Raw genomic sequence first — 15,148 nt, forward strand, 5'->3', positions numbered from 1 at the left:
TTTTCAAGGTTTTTGTCTTCTATCTGTAAATAGGACAGGATCCTGAACCCTTTTAGTTTCCTAAAATATGTGGTACCGATCTCCTAATTAACATTTGCAATTTTTTCTTTCCTTTTCACTTGGAATCATTGAGAACTCAAATCACCCTTTTTCCTGAAGCCCTGCAAACAGAAGCTGGAAACTTGGTATAATCTAAGAGAGGGCACCATGACACATCATGTTTGGACAGTCTTCATGCCTGTTGCTGTGCAAGCCACGCAAAAACGTTTACCTGAACACCTGATGACATCATAGGAGACATTTTAAACTGCAGGGGATGCTTCAACCCTGACATCTAGAGATCTTCTTGACTGACCATCCCCTAGGCTCAGAAATTGGTTTATGATTTGTTCCAACCATTACCCTTGTTTTTCTTTTTCTTTCCCTAAAAATGCTTCTTATTAAATACCTGGTTACTTGCTTACACAATATAGGCCTGACTTTGGGAGATCCTTTCTATGTTCTAGAGATGATCCAAAAGACCTGAAGGGAACTCAGACTGAGGAACTAGACACTGTCAGATGTTTCTCTGCACCATCTTTGTCATGGAGACTGGGTCCTATTGAAATGTTTGATTGGATGGCACCATGTGAAAAATGCCACAAGGAAAGACAATCATGCCATAGAAGTACATCACTATTGGCATCTCCCAGATCTTGGCTGGTTTCATACTCTAGAGCTTGCTTTCTCTGAACGGTCAAGTGGACCTGTGACTGACCGCATGTTGCTGTTCAGAAGACAGTCTGCTCAAGAGAAGTAATAAGCGACTCCCAGGTTCTTACTTACTTACTGGACTAGTAGACAGCAGGCTACTTGTTCACATCAGATGTCCCTTGAGGTTGCAGGCATTAACCTTGATTGGTTTACAGACATCTTCTCCTGGACTCCTTGAGGATTGAGGTCCATTATGGAAGGGATACTAAAATGTGGGCTATTTTGCTAATCTGTGTGGTCATCTATGTTAACCATAAAATGTGAGTTTTAAGTGTTGTTCCAAAGCCATTGATCAGAGTACTAAAATATTAGTCATGCAGAGCATATCTCGCTCTCCCCAACTGTTACCCAAAAATATATTAAAATAAAAGTAAAACAGTTTCATTCCTCTGATCTTATCTTTGCCCTTTCCAACAGGAAGCAGCTAGAGCGGCCTTTGCCCCCAACCCCAAGACTGAGGACTGATCATTAGAGGTAGGCTCATAAGAAATTGTGCAAGAAGTTAGAAAATCTTTCCTAGAGCAAAAAACTTTGAGAGAAGGTTTGCTGACTGCAGCTGTGCATATTCAGCATAATCAATTCTTGTTTAAATCTAACCAGATCTTTCTGTCACTCCTTACTATGTGAGTGAGCTGTCTTTCCCAGAAAGTCAGGTCCTGACCTCAAGATTCAGCTCACAAGGCCAAACACAGGCTGAAGAAGAAACTAACCAGAAAAATCCAGACAATCAAGGAAAGAGAAATTCACTCTTCCAAACCAAACACAGGCTTGTGGGAGGGTGCCAACTAACATGGCCACATGGTCCCCTTCCCCTACTTAAAACCCCAGCACATGCTCTGCTTCCCCTACCTAAAACCCCGGATAAAAACCCCTACCTTTTTCCCTTGGAGGACGTGGATCTGAGTTCTAACTCCCATCTGCTCATCTGGCTGCCTTTTTTTTTTTTTAATTGAGTTAATGATAGGTTACGATCTTGTGATATTTCAGTTGTACATTAACGTTTGTCGTTTGTGTTGTAGGTGCACCACTTCACCCTTTGTGCCCACCCCCCACCAAACCCTTCCCCTGGTAGCCACTAATCTGTTCTCTTTGTCAACATTTTTAAATTCCTCATATGAGTGGAGTCATAAAGAGATTATCCTTCCCTAGTTGGCTTATTTCACTTAACATAATCCCTCAAGGTCCATCCATGTTATTGCAAATGGAATGATTTTGTTCTGTTTTACAGCTGAGTAGTATTCCATTGTATATATACCACATCTTCTTTATCCACTCGTCTGTTGATGGGCACTTAGGTTGCTTCCACGTCTTGGCTATTGTAAATAATGCTGCAATGAACATTGAGGTGCATGGGACTTTTGGAATTGCTGACTTCAAGCTCTTTGGATAGATACCCAGTAGTGGAATGGCTGGATCATATGATAGTTCTATTTTTAATTTTTGAGGAATCTCCATACTGTTTTCCATAGTGGCTGCACTAGTTTGCATTCCCACCAGCAGAGTATGAGGGTTCCTTTTTCTCCACACCTCTCCATCATTTGTCACTTTTTGTTTCAGTTATTTTTGCCATTCTAACAGGTGTAAGGTGATATCTTAGTGCAGTTTTGATTTGCATTTCCCTGATGATTAGTGATGATGAGCATCTTTTCATATGTCTATTGGCCATCTGTATATCTTCTTTGGAGAAATGTCTGTTCACGGGTCCTGCCCATTTTTTTATCAGGTTGTTTGATTTTTTGTTGTTGAGTTGTGAGAGTTCTTTATATATTATGGATATTAAGCCTTTGTCAGATATATGACTTGCAAATAATTTTTCCCAGTTAGTGGGTTGTTTTTTCGTTTCAATCCTGTTTTCATGCCTTGAAGAAGCTCTTTAGTCTGATGAAGTCTCATTTGTTTATTCTTTCTATTGTTTCCCTTGTCTGAGAAGACCTGGTGTCTGAAAAGATCCTTCTAATACTGATGTCAAAGAGTGTACTGCCTACGTTTTCTTCTAGAAGCCTTATGGTTTCAGGTCTCACCTTTAGGTCTTTGATCCATTTTGAGTTTATTTTGGTGAATGGTGAAAAAGAATGGTCAATTTTCATTCTTTTACATATGGCTTTCCAGTTTTCCCAGCACTATTTGTTGAAAAGACTTTCTTTTCTCCATTGTATGCTCTCAGCTCCTTTCTCGAAGATAAGCTGTCCATAGATGTGTGGTTTTATTTCTGGGCTTTCAATCCTGTTCCATTGATCTGTGCACCTGTTTTTGTACCCGTACCATGCTGTTTTGATTACTGTAGCTTTGTAGCATGTTTTGAAGTCAGGGATTGTAATGCCTCCCATTTTGTTCTTTTTCTCAGGGTTGCATTAGCAATTCGGGGTCTTTTGTTGCCCCATATGAATTTGACGATTCTTTGTTCTAACTCTGTAAAGCATGTCATTGGGATTCTGATTGGGATAGCGTTGAATCTGTAGATTGCTTTAGGTAGAACGGACATTTTAGCTATGTTTATTCTTCCAATCCATGTACATGGAATGTCTTTCCATCTCCTTATGTTGTCGTCCAGCTCTCTCAGAAAGGCCTTGTAATTTTCATTCTATAGGGCCTTCACTTCCTCGGTTAAATTTACCCTGAGGTATTTTATTCTTTTTGTTGCGATTGTGAATGGGATTGTGTTCTTGAATTCTTTTTCTGTTTGTTCGTTATTAGAATATAGAAATGCTACTGATTTATCCAAATTAATTTTATACCCTGCAAGTTTGCTGTAGTTATTGATTACTGCTAAGAATTTTCCGATGGATTCTTTGGTGTTTCCTAGATGTAAGATCATGTCATCTGCAAACAGCGAGAGTTTCACTTCTTCCCTCCGTATTTGGATTCCTTTTATTCCTTTTTCTTGCCTGATTTCTCTGGCCAGGACCTCCAGTACTATGTTAAAGAAGAGTGGTGATAGAGGGCATCCTTGTCTCATTCCTGTTTTCAGGGGGATGGCACTCAGTTTTTGCCCATTGAATATGATGTTGGCTGTGGGTGTGTCAAATATGGCCTTTATTATGTTGAGGTAGTTCCCTTCTAGGCCCATTTTGTTCAGAGTTTTTATCATAAACGGCTGTTGGATCTTGTCAAATGCTTTCTCTGCATCTATTGAGATGATCATGTGGTTCGTATTCCTCAGCTTGTTGATGTGGTGTATCACGTTGACACATTTGTGGATGTTGAACCATCCCTGTGTCCCTGGTATGAATCCCGCCTGATCAGGATGTATGATCCTTTTGATGAATCGCTGAATTCTGCTTGCCAAAATTCTGTTGAGAAATTTTGCATCTATGTTCATCAGTGATATTGGCCTGTAGTTCTCTTTTTTCATGGTGTCCTTGTCAGGCTTTGGTATCAGTGTGATGTGGGCTTCGTAGAATGTGTTAGGAAGGGTTTCATCCTCCCTAATTTTTTGGAATAGCTTGAAAAGGATAGGTGTTAAATCCTCCTGAAAGTTTGGTAGAATTCCCCAGGAAAGCCATCTGGTCCTGGGCTTTTATTCTTTGGAATGTTTTTGATGGCTGTTTCAATCTCTTTCCTTGTGATTGGTTTGTTCAAATTGTCTGCTTCTTCTTGAGTGAGCTTTGGGAGATTGCAGGAGTCCAAGAATTTAACCATTTCCTCTAGGTTATCCATTCTGTTGGCATAAAGTTTTTAGTAGTATTCTCTTATAATCCGTTGTATTTCTGCAGAGTCTGTTGTTATTTCTCCTCTTTCATTTCTGATTTTGTTTATTTGAGCTTTCTCCCTTTTTTTCTTTGTAAGTCTGGCTAGGGCTTTGTCAATTTTCTTTATCTTCTGAAAGAACCAGCTCTTTGTTTCATTGATCCTTTCTACTGCCTTTTTCATTTCAAGTGTATTTATTTCTGCTCTTATTTTTATTATTTTTCTCCTTCTGCTGACTTTGGGCTTTATTTGTTCTTCTTTCTCTAGTTCAGTTAGGTGTCATTTATGATTGCTTATTTGGGATTTTTCTTGTTTGTTAAGATGTGCCTTTATTGCGATGAATTTTCCTCTGAACACAGCTTTTGCTGTATCCCATATGAGTTGGTATGGCATGTTATCATTTTCATTTGTCTTCAGGTATTTTTTGATTTCTTCTTTAATTTCTTCAAGGATCCATTGCTTGTTCAGTAGTGTATTGTTTAGTCTCCACATCTTTGTGCTTTTCTCAGCTTTTTTCTTGTAATTAACTTCTAGCCTTATAGCATCATGATCAGAGAAGATGCTTCTTATTATTTCAATTTTTTTTTTATTTGTAGAGGCTTGCCTTGTTTCCCAACATATGGTCTATCCTTGAGAATGTTCCATATGCACTTGAGAAGAATGTGTATTCTGCAGTTTTAGGATGAAGTGATCTATATATGTCTATTAAGTCCAATGGTTTTAGTTTTTAATTTAGCTCCAGTATTTCCTTGTTGATTTTCTGTCTGGATGATCTGTCCATTGATGTGAGTGGGGTGTTGAGATCTCCCACTATCATTGTGTTGTTTTTAACATCTTCCTTTAGGTCTGTTAATACTTGCTGTATGAACCTTGGTGCTCCTATGTTGGGTGCATAGATATTTATAAGCGTTATTTCTTCTTTATGAAGTGTCCCTTTGATCATTATATATTGTCCCTCTGTGTCTCTCTTTACCTGTCTTATTTTGAAATCCGCTCTGTGTGAGATAAGATTTGCAACACCTCCTTTCATTTGCTTGCTATTAGCTTGAAGTACTGTCCTCCACCCCTTCACTCTGAGCCTGTGTTTGTCCTTGGGGCTGAGGTGTGTTTCCTGGAGGCAACAAATTGTTGGATCTTGTTCTTTAACCCATTTTGCCACTCTGTGTCTTTTTATTGGAGAGTTCAATCTGTTTATATTGAGAGTGATCATTGATGCATGTGGACTTAATGCTGTCACTCTGTCGCTCGTTATCTGGTTTTCCTGTGTTTCTCTTCCTGTGTGCTTTAGCCTACCCATTTAATACTGCAATTTCTTAGATTTTTGCTTATGTATGTTTTGTGGCTCTGTTCTGTTTTTTTAGTTTACTGGCTATGCTGAAGTTTGTATTTAGAATCTCATGTGTAATATAGTTTATTCTCTGGTGGTCTCTTACTTACTTGACCTAGACTGATTTAGTCCCTTTGCTCTTCCCCTCCTCAATTATTATTTTCATTTCTTGTTTGAACTCATGTTACGAGTTTGTAGTTAGAGTGATAAGATTGTCTTTGCTTTGGTAGTTTCCTTCCCTTCATCCTAATGCTATAGTTGAATATTTGCTATCCTATTCTGGTGCTATCTATCTTGTTCCCTACTCTGTGGTTTGTCACGCCTTTCTCCATTTTTTCTTTTTTCAGGTATGAGAGCCTTCTTGAGGATTTCTTGTGGTGGAGGTCTTTTGGTTACAAATTCCCGTAACTTTTGTTTGTCTGGAAAAGATTTAATTTCTCCCTCATATCTGAAGGATATTCTTGCTGGATAGAGTATTGTTGGCTGAAGATTTTTTGTTTGTTTGTTTAAAGATTTTATTTTTCCCTTTTTCTCCCCAAAGCCCCCTGGTACATAGTTGTATATTCTTTGCCGCGGTTCCCTCTAGTTGTGGCATGTTGGACGCTGCCCCAGTGTGGTCTGATGAGCAGTGCCATGTCCGTGCCCAGGATTCGAACCAACGAAACCCTGGGCTGCCTGCAGCGGAGCATGCGAACTCAACCACTTGGCCACAGGGCCAGCCCCTTGGCTGAACATTTTTATCATTTAAACTTTTGAATATGTCACTCCATCCTTTCCTAGCTTGTAAGGTTCCTGTAGAGAAATATGCTGAAAGTCTGATAGGAGTTCCTTTGTAGGTTATTTTCTTCTGTCTTGCTGACCTGAGTATTCTTTCTTTGTCTTTCCTTTTTGCCATTTGTACTACTATATGCCTTGCAGTAGATCTTTTTACATTGACAAATCTAGGAGATCTGAAAGCTTCCTCCACACACATTTCTCCCTCAATCCCTAGATTTGGGAAGTTCTCTTCTAGAATTTCATTAAGCACACTTTCTGCTCCATTTTCCTTTTCCACGTTCTCGGGAATTCCTATGATACTTAACTTCTTTCTCCTCATTGAATCCACTTTCGCTCAGAGATTTTCCTCATTCTTTTTAATTCTTAGTTCTCTTTCTTCCTCTGTCTGGAGCCATTCAGCCTGTCTATCTTCGATTATGCTAATTTGCTCCTCTATGGTGTCTACAAGGGTACTCAGGAAATCCATATTCTGTTTTATCTGGTCCATTGTGTTTTTCATCTCTAGTAACTCTGTTTGATTCTTTATAATTTCAATCTCTTTTGTGAAGTAACTCCCGAACCCATTGCCTTGTTTCTCTATCTTTCTCTCTACCTCATTCAGTTTTTTGATTATAGCTACTCTGAACTCATTTTCACTTAGTTTAGCTATTTCCAAGTCCTGAGGATTTAATTCAGAGTTTTTGTTGTTTTCCTTCCTGTCTGGAGCTTTTATAAATTGCTGGATGGTAGAGGAGTGGTTTTTTCCCATGATGGTAGAATTCAGTTGCACTTACAGCCTGTCGCCACTAGATGGGGGTTGAGAGCCGCCCGTTCTGAGCTCTCCGCCTACGGGCAGGATGGTGGCACCCAGCGCAGTTTGCTGGTGAGGAGGGCTGTTTTTCTCACGCGCTGATCTGGATTCGGATCAGTTTTGTGCTCTGGTCTCCGGGACCCTGGGTTTATGTGGTCCCCACACATGGAAGCAGTCTCCCGTCAGCAGGTTTCCACTGTACCAGCGGCGGGAGTCCTGGACAATCTCCAGTCACGCGGCCCCTCACCCGCTCCTTTCCGCACCCACGGCAGCCATCCCAGTCTCTAGGGGAGGGAGCGAAGTTCTCTCCTACCCCGTTCCAGCTCCTCCCAGGTCTGCTGCAGGGTCTCCATCCTCCGTCTTTTTGGTACTGTAGGTCTCTGATGACCTGGCGTTAGGTTTCTTGGCTGAAATTCAGGTTTTTTCCAGTCCTTTGTTGTAGTTTGGAGGGGAGAGAGTCTCAGGTCAGCTCACCCCACCATTTTGCTCCGCCCACTCACCTCATCTGGATGCCTTTTGATGGTAAACTTCTTTCCTTGTCACATGCCTGGTGATTCAGCTTTTTTCCTTACTGGTCCTACAGTGTGGCAGGTCAACAAGCCTGTGTTTGGGCTTGTTAACCAATATGTACAAGCTTTCAGTAATTTGGGTAGCCCTGCAAGGTGGGGAAAAGCACACTCGAATTCAAGTGAATGGCCCAAAACAAAGAATGTCAATCAATTGGCTTCTGAAAATATTTCATTTCTCGGTTTAAAACATTCACGTCAATTGGCAGCAGTTGTGGCACACACTTTACATAAGGATTAGTCTGTGTTTTCACTGTACACTAATACATTATCTCCTCAATTTAATTATCAGTGGAGTCTTCCTGGAATAATTATGGGGACCCATGCACTTATCTACCTCACCCCAATAGAGATTCCGACCTCCTCCATTCTGAGAGAGCTACTCTAATAAGTTAACCTGCCTTGGCATCAACACATGGCTTCTCTTCTTCCTTCGTGTGTGACTGAAGGTCATTGCTAGATGCTCCAGACCAGAGACTGGGGCTTCTGGGAGCTCAGAGAAGGACAGCCTGAGAAGGGGACACAGGGAAGAGACACATGCTGATACCCTTCCTAGAAGAAGCTGACATGACCATCAGAGCAGACACCCAGGGACCTGACACTCAGGACTCCAGGACTACAAGGGCTGGGAAGAGATGACTTCAGGAATGTAGATTGTGGAGCCAGGGTTGACAGAATGAGAACTCATGCCATATGGCTGAATAACACTGATGAGAGAAATCTGAGTGTGGCTGTGTTTTTCAGAATTTGTGACTGTTTGTTTCAGAATATTGTTGATCAGTTTTAATGTTTTCTTTTCTGATGAGCATACAATAAGCTTCTTTTTTATGCCGTGTGTTCCATCTCCAAAGTCTGACTTTCCCAGGCTATGACCATGACTATGACAATGGTGAAACTTACCTGATTGTTGGTTTTTCATTTCAATCTTTCCTTGTCTGACATATTGATCCAAAATATTTGTAAACAACAACTCAGTTTTAAAGAGCACAAATATTTCTTCACCTGGGCACAGCCTACATATTATCCTACATATGTAGGACCTGCAAGTGGTCCTACCTATGATCACTGTGAGGCTGAATATGGAAAACTGTGAATATATTTTACCAGCTAGTTAACTCTCAGGAAAATTTTAAAATGATGCCCTAATAATTGGAATTAAGAGGAGTGCTTTTACATAAATTTAAGCCTGAGGAAATTCCAGCTGCCCTAGGAACATTCTACGAAACTTTTAAAGAAAAGAATAGACAAAATCACCCAAGCTGTACAGATAATAGAAAGAAGAATTAACGACAATGAGGAAAGTCTATGGGACCTGTGGGACAGCATCAAGCACACTAACATTCCTATTTTATGTGTCCTAGAAGGAGAAGAGAGAGACAAAGGGGCAGAGGATTTATTAGAAGAACTAATACCTGAAAACTTTCCTAACGTAAGGAAGGAAATGGACATCTAGGTACAGGAAGCACAGAGAGCACCAAACAAAAGAAGACCAAAGAGGCTCACACTAAGATACATTACAATTAAAATGTGAAAAATTTAAAGATAGAGAGAGACTCCTAAAAGCTGCGAGGGAAACGTAACAAGTTACATACAAACAAAATCCCATAAGGCTATCTGCTGACTTCTAAGCACAAATATTACAGGCTACAAGGGAGTGGCACATTCTATTTATAGTGCCAAAAGGAAAAAACCTACAGCCAAGAATACTCTACTTGGCAAGGTTATCGTTCAGAGTGAAAGGAGGGAGAGTTTCCCAGACAAGCAAAAATTAAGGGAGTTTGTCACCAAGAAACAAGTCTTACAAAAAATGATGCAGGGACTTATTGAACTCGGAAAGAGAAGACCACAGATAGGAATAAGAAACTTATGCAAAAAAAAAAGCAATAAAATCACTGGTAAAGGCAAAAATACGGTCAAGGTAGCAGATCAATCACCTATGAAGATAATAAGAAGGGAAAAAGACAAAAGTACGAAAATTACCTATATCTACGATAAAAGAGTAATGGATACAGATGCACAACAAAAGAGGTTAGATATGATATCAAAAACATGAAATGTGGGAGGAGCAGAGTAAAAGAGTAGAGTTTTTAGAAGAGGTCAAACTAGAGAGATCACCAGCTTCTGATAGATTGCTATGTGCCTAAGATGTTATCTATGAACTTCATGGTCATCACACACCAGGAACCAACAGAATCAGAAACAGAAAATTAAGAGACAGAAATCCAAACGTAATACTAAAAAAGGCAGCAAACCACAAGAGAAGAGAGCAAGAGAAGAAGAAAGGAACAGAGAACTACTAAATCAACCAGAAAAAAGTAACAAAATGGCAAGGACATCCTTATCAATAGCTACTTTCAATGTCAACGGACTAAATGCTCCAATCAAAAGGCATAGAGTGGCCTAGTGGACAAAAAAACAAGACCCATATATGTGCTAACTACGAGAGAGGCACTTCAGACCTAACCACACTCACAAACTGAAAGTCAAGAGATGGAAAATGATCCTCTGTGCAAATAGCAAGGAAAGAAAGTTGGGCTAACAATACGAATATCAGAGAAAACAGTCTTTCAAACAAAAATGGTCCCAAGAGACAAAGCAGGTCACCACATAATGATAAAGGGAAAAACCCAAGAAGAGGATATAACACTTGTAAATAGCTATGCACTCAACATAGCAGTACCTAAACATAAAAAGCAATTATTAACAGAAATGAAAGGAGAAAGAGACAGCAACACAATAAACAAGAGGGGGCTTCAACATGACTATAGCAATGGAGAGGTCATCCAAACAGAAGAACAACAGGGAAGCAGTGCTGTTCAACAACACTACAGACCAGGTGGAGTAGTAGATGCACACAGAACATTCCATCCAAAACCACAGAACACACATTATTTTAAATGCACATGGACCATTCTCCAGGACTTATCACACATTAGGCTGCAAACAAGACTCAACAAATGTCAGAAGACTGAAATAATACCAAGCACCTTTTCTGATCACAACAGCCTGAAACCAGAAATCAACTACAGGCAGAAAATCAGAAGAGACACAAATATGTGGAGACTAAACAAAACGCTACTGAACAAGGATTGGGTCAATGAAAAAATCAAAGGAGAAATAAAAAAATACCTGGAGACAAATGAAAATAAAACATGACTTGCAAAATTTATAGGATACAGGGGCTGGCCCTGTCGCCGAGTGGTTAAGTTTGTGTGCTCCACTGCAGGTGGCCCAGTGTCTCGTTGGTTTGACTCCTGGGCGCGGACATGGCACTGCTCATCAAGCCACGTTGAGCCAGCATCCCACATGCCACAACCAGAGGGACCGACAACAAAGAATATACAACTATGTTCCGGCAGGCTTTTGGGGAGAAAAAGGAAAAGAATAAAAATCTTTAAAAAAATGTATAGGATACAGCAAAAGTAGTTGTAAGAGGGAAGATTATAGCAATATAGCCCTACCTCAACAAACAAGAAAAATCTCAAATACACCATCTGACAGAGCACCTAAAGGAATCGGAAAAAGAAGAACCAGGCCCAAAATCAGCAGAAGGAATGAAATAAGAAATTCAGAGCAGAAATAAATGAAATATAGACTAAAAAACAGTAGAAAAAAAATCAATGAAATCCAGAGCTGGTTCTTTGAAAAGATAAACAAAATTCACAAACCTCTAAATAGACTCACCAAGAAAAAAGCAGAGAAGGCTCAAATAAAAAAAATCAGAATGGAAAGAGGACAAATTACCACGGACACCTCGGAAATACAAAAGATTATAAGAGGGTACTATGAAAAGCTATATGCCAAAACTTGGATAATCTAGAAGAAATGGGTCGATTCTTAGACTCTTACAACCTTCCAAAAGTGAATCAAGAAAAATTAGAGGATTGGAGTAGACCAACACGAGGAAGGAGAGCAAAACAGTCATCAAAAACCTCCACAAAAAGAAAAGTGCAGGACCGGACGGCTTCCCTAGTGAATTCTCCCAAACACTCAAAGAAGACTTAATATCTATCTTTCTCAAACTCTTCCGAAAAATTGAAGAGGAAGAGGAGCTTCCTATCTCATTCTATGACGCCAACATTACCCTGATACCGAAACCAGACAAGGACAACACAAAAGAAAGAAAATGAAAAGCCAGTATCACTGATGAACATCCATGCAAAAATCCTCAACATAATACTAGTAATCCAAATACAACAATACATTCAAAAAGTCATACCGCATGATCAAGTGGGATATATTCCAGGGATGCAGTACGGCTCAACATCTGCAAATCAATCAACGTGATACATCACATTATCAAAGTGAAGGATAAAAATCACATGATCATCTCTATGATGCAGAGAAAGCATTTGACAAGATACAGCATCCGTTGATGATAAAAACTCTGAACGAAACGTGGATAGAAGGAAAGTACTCATCAGAATAAAGGCCATACATGTCAAACTCACAGCTAACGTCATTCTCAATGGAGAAAAACTGAAAACTATCCCTGTGAGAACAGGAACCAGACAAGGATGCCCACTGTCATCACCCTTATTTAATATAGTATTGGAAGTCTCAGCCAGAGCAATCAGGCAAGAACAAGAAATAAAAGGAAAGGAAAGGAAGGAAGGAAGTGAAGTTGGAAAGGAAGAAGTGAAACTGTCACTATTTGCAGATGACATGATTTCACTTATAGAAAACCCTAAAGAATCCACCAAAAAAGTTTTAGAAATAATAAATGAATACGGTAAAGTGGCAGGAAACAAAATCAGCATACAAAAATCAGTTGCATTTCTATATACTATCAATGAAGTAGCAGAAAGAGAAATTAAGAATACAATTGAAATTAAAAGAATAAAATACCTAGGAATAAGATGAAAAACAATTAACTCCAAGTGAGTGAAAGACTCGAATGTAAGACATGAAACCATAAAACTGCCAGAAGAAAATATAAGCAGTAGACTCTTTGACACTGGTCTTCACAGTATCTTTTGGAATACCATGTCTACTCAAGCAAGGGAAACAAAGGGAAAAATTAACAAACGGGACTACATCAGACTAAAAGTCTCTGCAAGGCAAAGGAAACCATGAGCAAAATGAAAAGATGACCTGACAACTGGGAGAAAACATTTGTAAATCATATATCTGACAAGAGTTTAGTCTCCAAAATATATGAAGAATACGTACAAGCCATCAAAAACACAACATGAAACCTGATCAAAAATTGGGCAGAGGATTTGAACATTTTTCAAGGAAGATACACAGATGACCAACAGACAGGAAAAGATGTTCAACATCACTAATTAGGACAGAAATACAAATCAAACTACAATCAGATATCACCGTACCCTGGTCCAAAAGGCTATAATCACCAAGACAAGAAACAATACATGTTGGAGAGGATGTGGAGAAAAGGGAATCCTCATACACTGCTGCTGGGATTACAAACTGGTGCAGCCACTATGGAAAAGAGCATGAAGATTTCTCAAAAAATTAAAAATAGAAATACCATATCACCCAGCATTCCCACTACAGGGTGTTTATCCAAAGAACATGAAATCAACATTCCAAAGATATTTAGGCACCCTGATGTTCATTACAGCGTTACTCACAAGAGGGACGACGTGAAGCGACCCAAGTACCCTTCTAAAGATGAATGGATGAAGAGAATGAGCTGTGTATATACAACGGACTACGACTCAGCCGCATAAAAGAGACAATCATCCCATTTGCAACAACATGGATGGACCTTCAGGGTATGATGGTAAGGGAAATAAGACACACAGAGAAAGACAAATATTGGATGATTTCACTCATCTGTGGAAGATGAACAAACACATGGACAAAAAGAACACATTAGTGGTGACCGGGAAGGGGGCTGGAAGGGAACAAAAGGGGTAGAAGGGCACATGTAGACGGTGACAGATGAAAATTGGAGTAGTGGTAGTGAGCACGGTGAAGTGTATACAGAAAGTGATACATAGTAACGGACGCTCGGAATCACACAATGTTATAAAGCATTATGAACTCAATAAAAGAATTGAAAAATTAGTAAAACTAGATACCCTGGAGGCTGGTTAGACACACAACGTGCCTTTATTGAGTCCCTTTACTTATCATGGCAAATGATTATTTTCAAAGTTTCCATCAGAATGAGTCCTCTTTCCTAATTGCATAAATCATATCACTTATGAGGGCCATGACTGAAGTGTCACTTTCAGAAGGAAATTTCATGTATTAGCTATGACTAGCTCACAACTATGGAACAAGCACCATCCTTCAGAAGTGGAAAAATCCTAAAATTTCCTCCTAGGAAAACGGTAGCTGCCCCCTGGCTTACTTGAGAACACCTCTCCCCCATCAGTGGGCGAGGGACCTTGAGGCGGGTGTGTGGGAATCAAGGCAGGTTCAGCATGAATGGGGAGGAGCTGGAAAGGGAAGGTGGGGGCAGCTCGGCTGAGGCCTCCAGCCTGGCAGGAGAGAGTCTCTGGGGGTGGGGGCAGCGCTCAGCGGAGAGGGTGTGGGGGAGTGAGAGGAAGGGGTGGGCTAGGGCCCTCTTAGCCCTCGAGGGGCGGACGAGGCTGAATGAAGGGGCTTTCCTAAAGAAATCCTAGAAATCTCTGGTGGGAGGGACCACAAAGAGCCAGAATCAACATCCCAGAGCAGGAGGGGTCATGGCCACCTATCAGCGTCGGAGGAAAGTTATGTCCTTGCCCAGTGGGAAAACTGAGACCCAGGCTGTTGGGGGACATGACTGACACGTGGCTGAGGACTTGGAAGGCCTGGCCTGAGGCTGGGTGAGTCCCCGTTATAGCAGGAGGCAGGGAAGCAGTCGATGCCATCCTGATGACCAGGCACCCGGCTCTGAACCAGGCAGGGCAGTGGAGGGGCGGGCAGCAGGGTAGGGCGGGACTAGGGGTCCCAGACCCTGGGGGACCCTGGGCTTCTCAGCCTCCTGCAGAGCATGGCCTCCAGCAGCTGAGACTCCTACAGCCAGCCCTTTCATGAACATCAACCTCCCGGCCTTGTCCCAGGGTCCTGGATCCTCCTCCCGTGAAGCTCAGGCACAGACACCCCCAGGACACCGTTTGGGAGTGGGCCTGAGCACCTCTTCTCAGTGGTGGGCAGCCTGGGCTGTGCTGTGCCTCGGAACACACACACACAGGAGGCCCACACAGATTTGGGCACCACACATACACCTGGGGTCGGGGGTGCAAAAGGTCTCGTGGCCTCCGTCTCTCTCATGCGCCCATGGACTTCGGG

At 41.0% G+C, this 15,148-nt stretch overlaps 1 long non-coding RNA gene across 1 annotated transcript; it reads left to right on the forward strand.

Moving 5' to 3' along the window:
* Positions 1-1,128: 1,128 nt before the first annotated feature.
* LOC138924006 (uncharacterized) lies at positions 1,129-9,841 on the forward strand. Its single transcript, XR_011438453.1, has 2 exons — positions 1,129-1,227; positions 8,350-9,841. It is a non-coding gene; the product is annotated as an uncharacterized lncRNA (long non-coding RNA).
* Positions 9,842-15,148: the final 5,307 nt, after the last annotated feature.

The sequence above is a fragment of the Equus caballus genome, chromosome 5, assembly GCF_041296265.1.
Source record: "Equus caballus isolate H_3958 breed thoroughbred chromosome 5, TB-T2T, whole genome shotgun sequence".
In the NCBI taxonomy this organism is placed as follows: domain Eukaryota; kingdom Metazoa; phylum Chordata; class Mammalia; order Perissodactyla; family Equidae; genus Equus; species Equus caballus.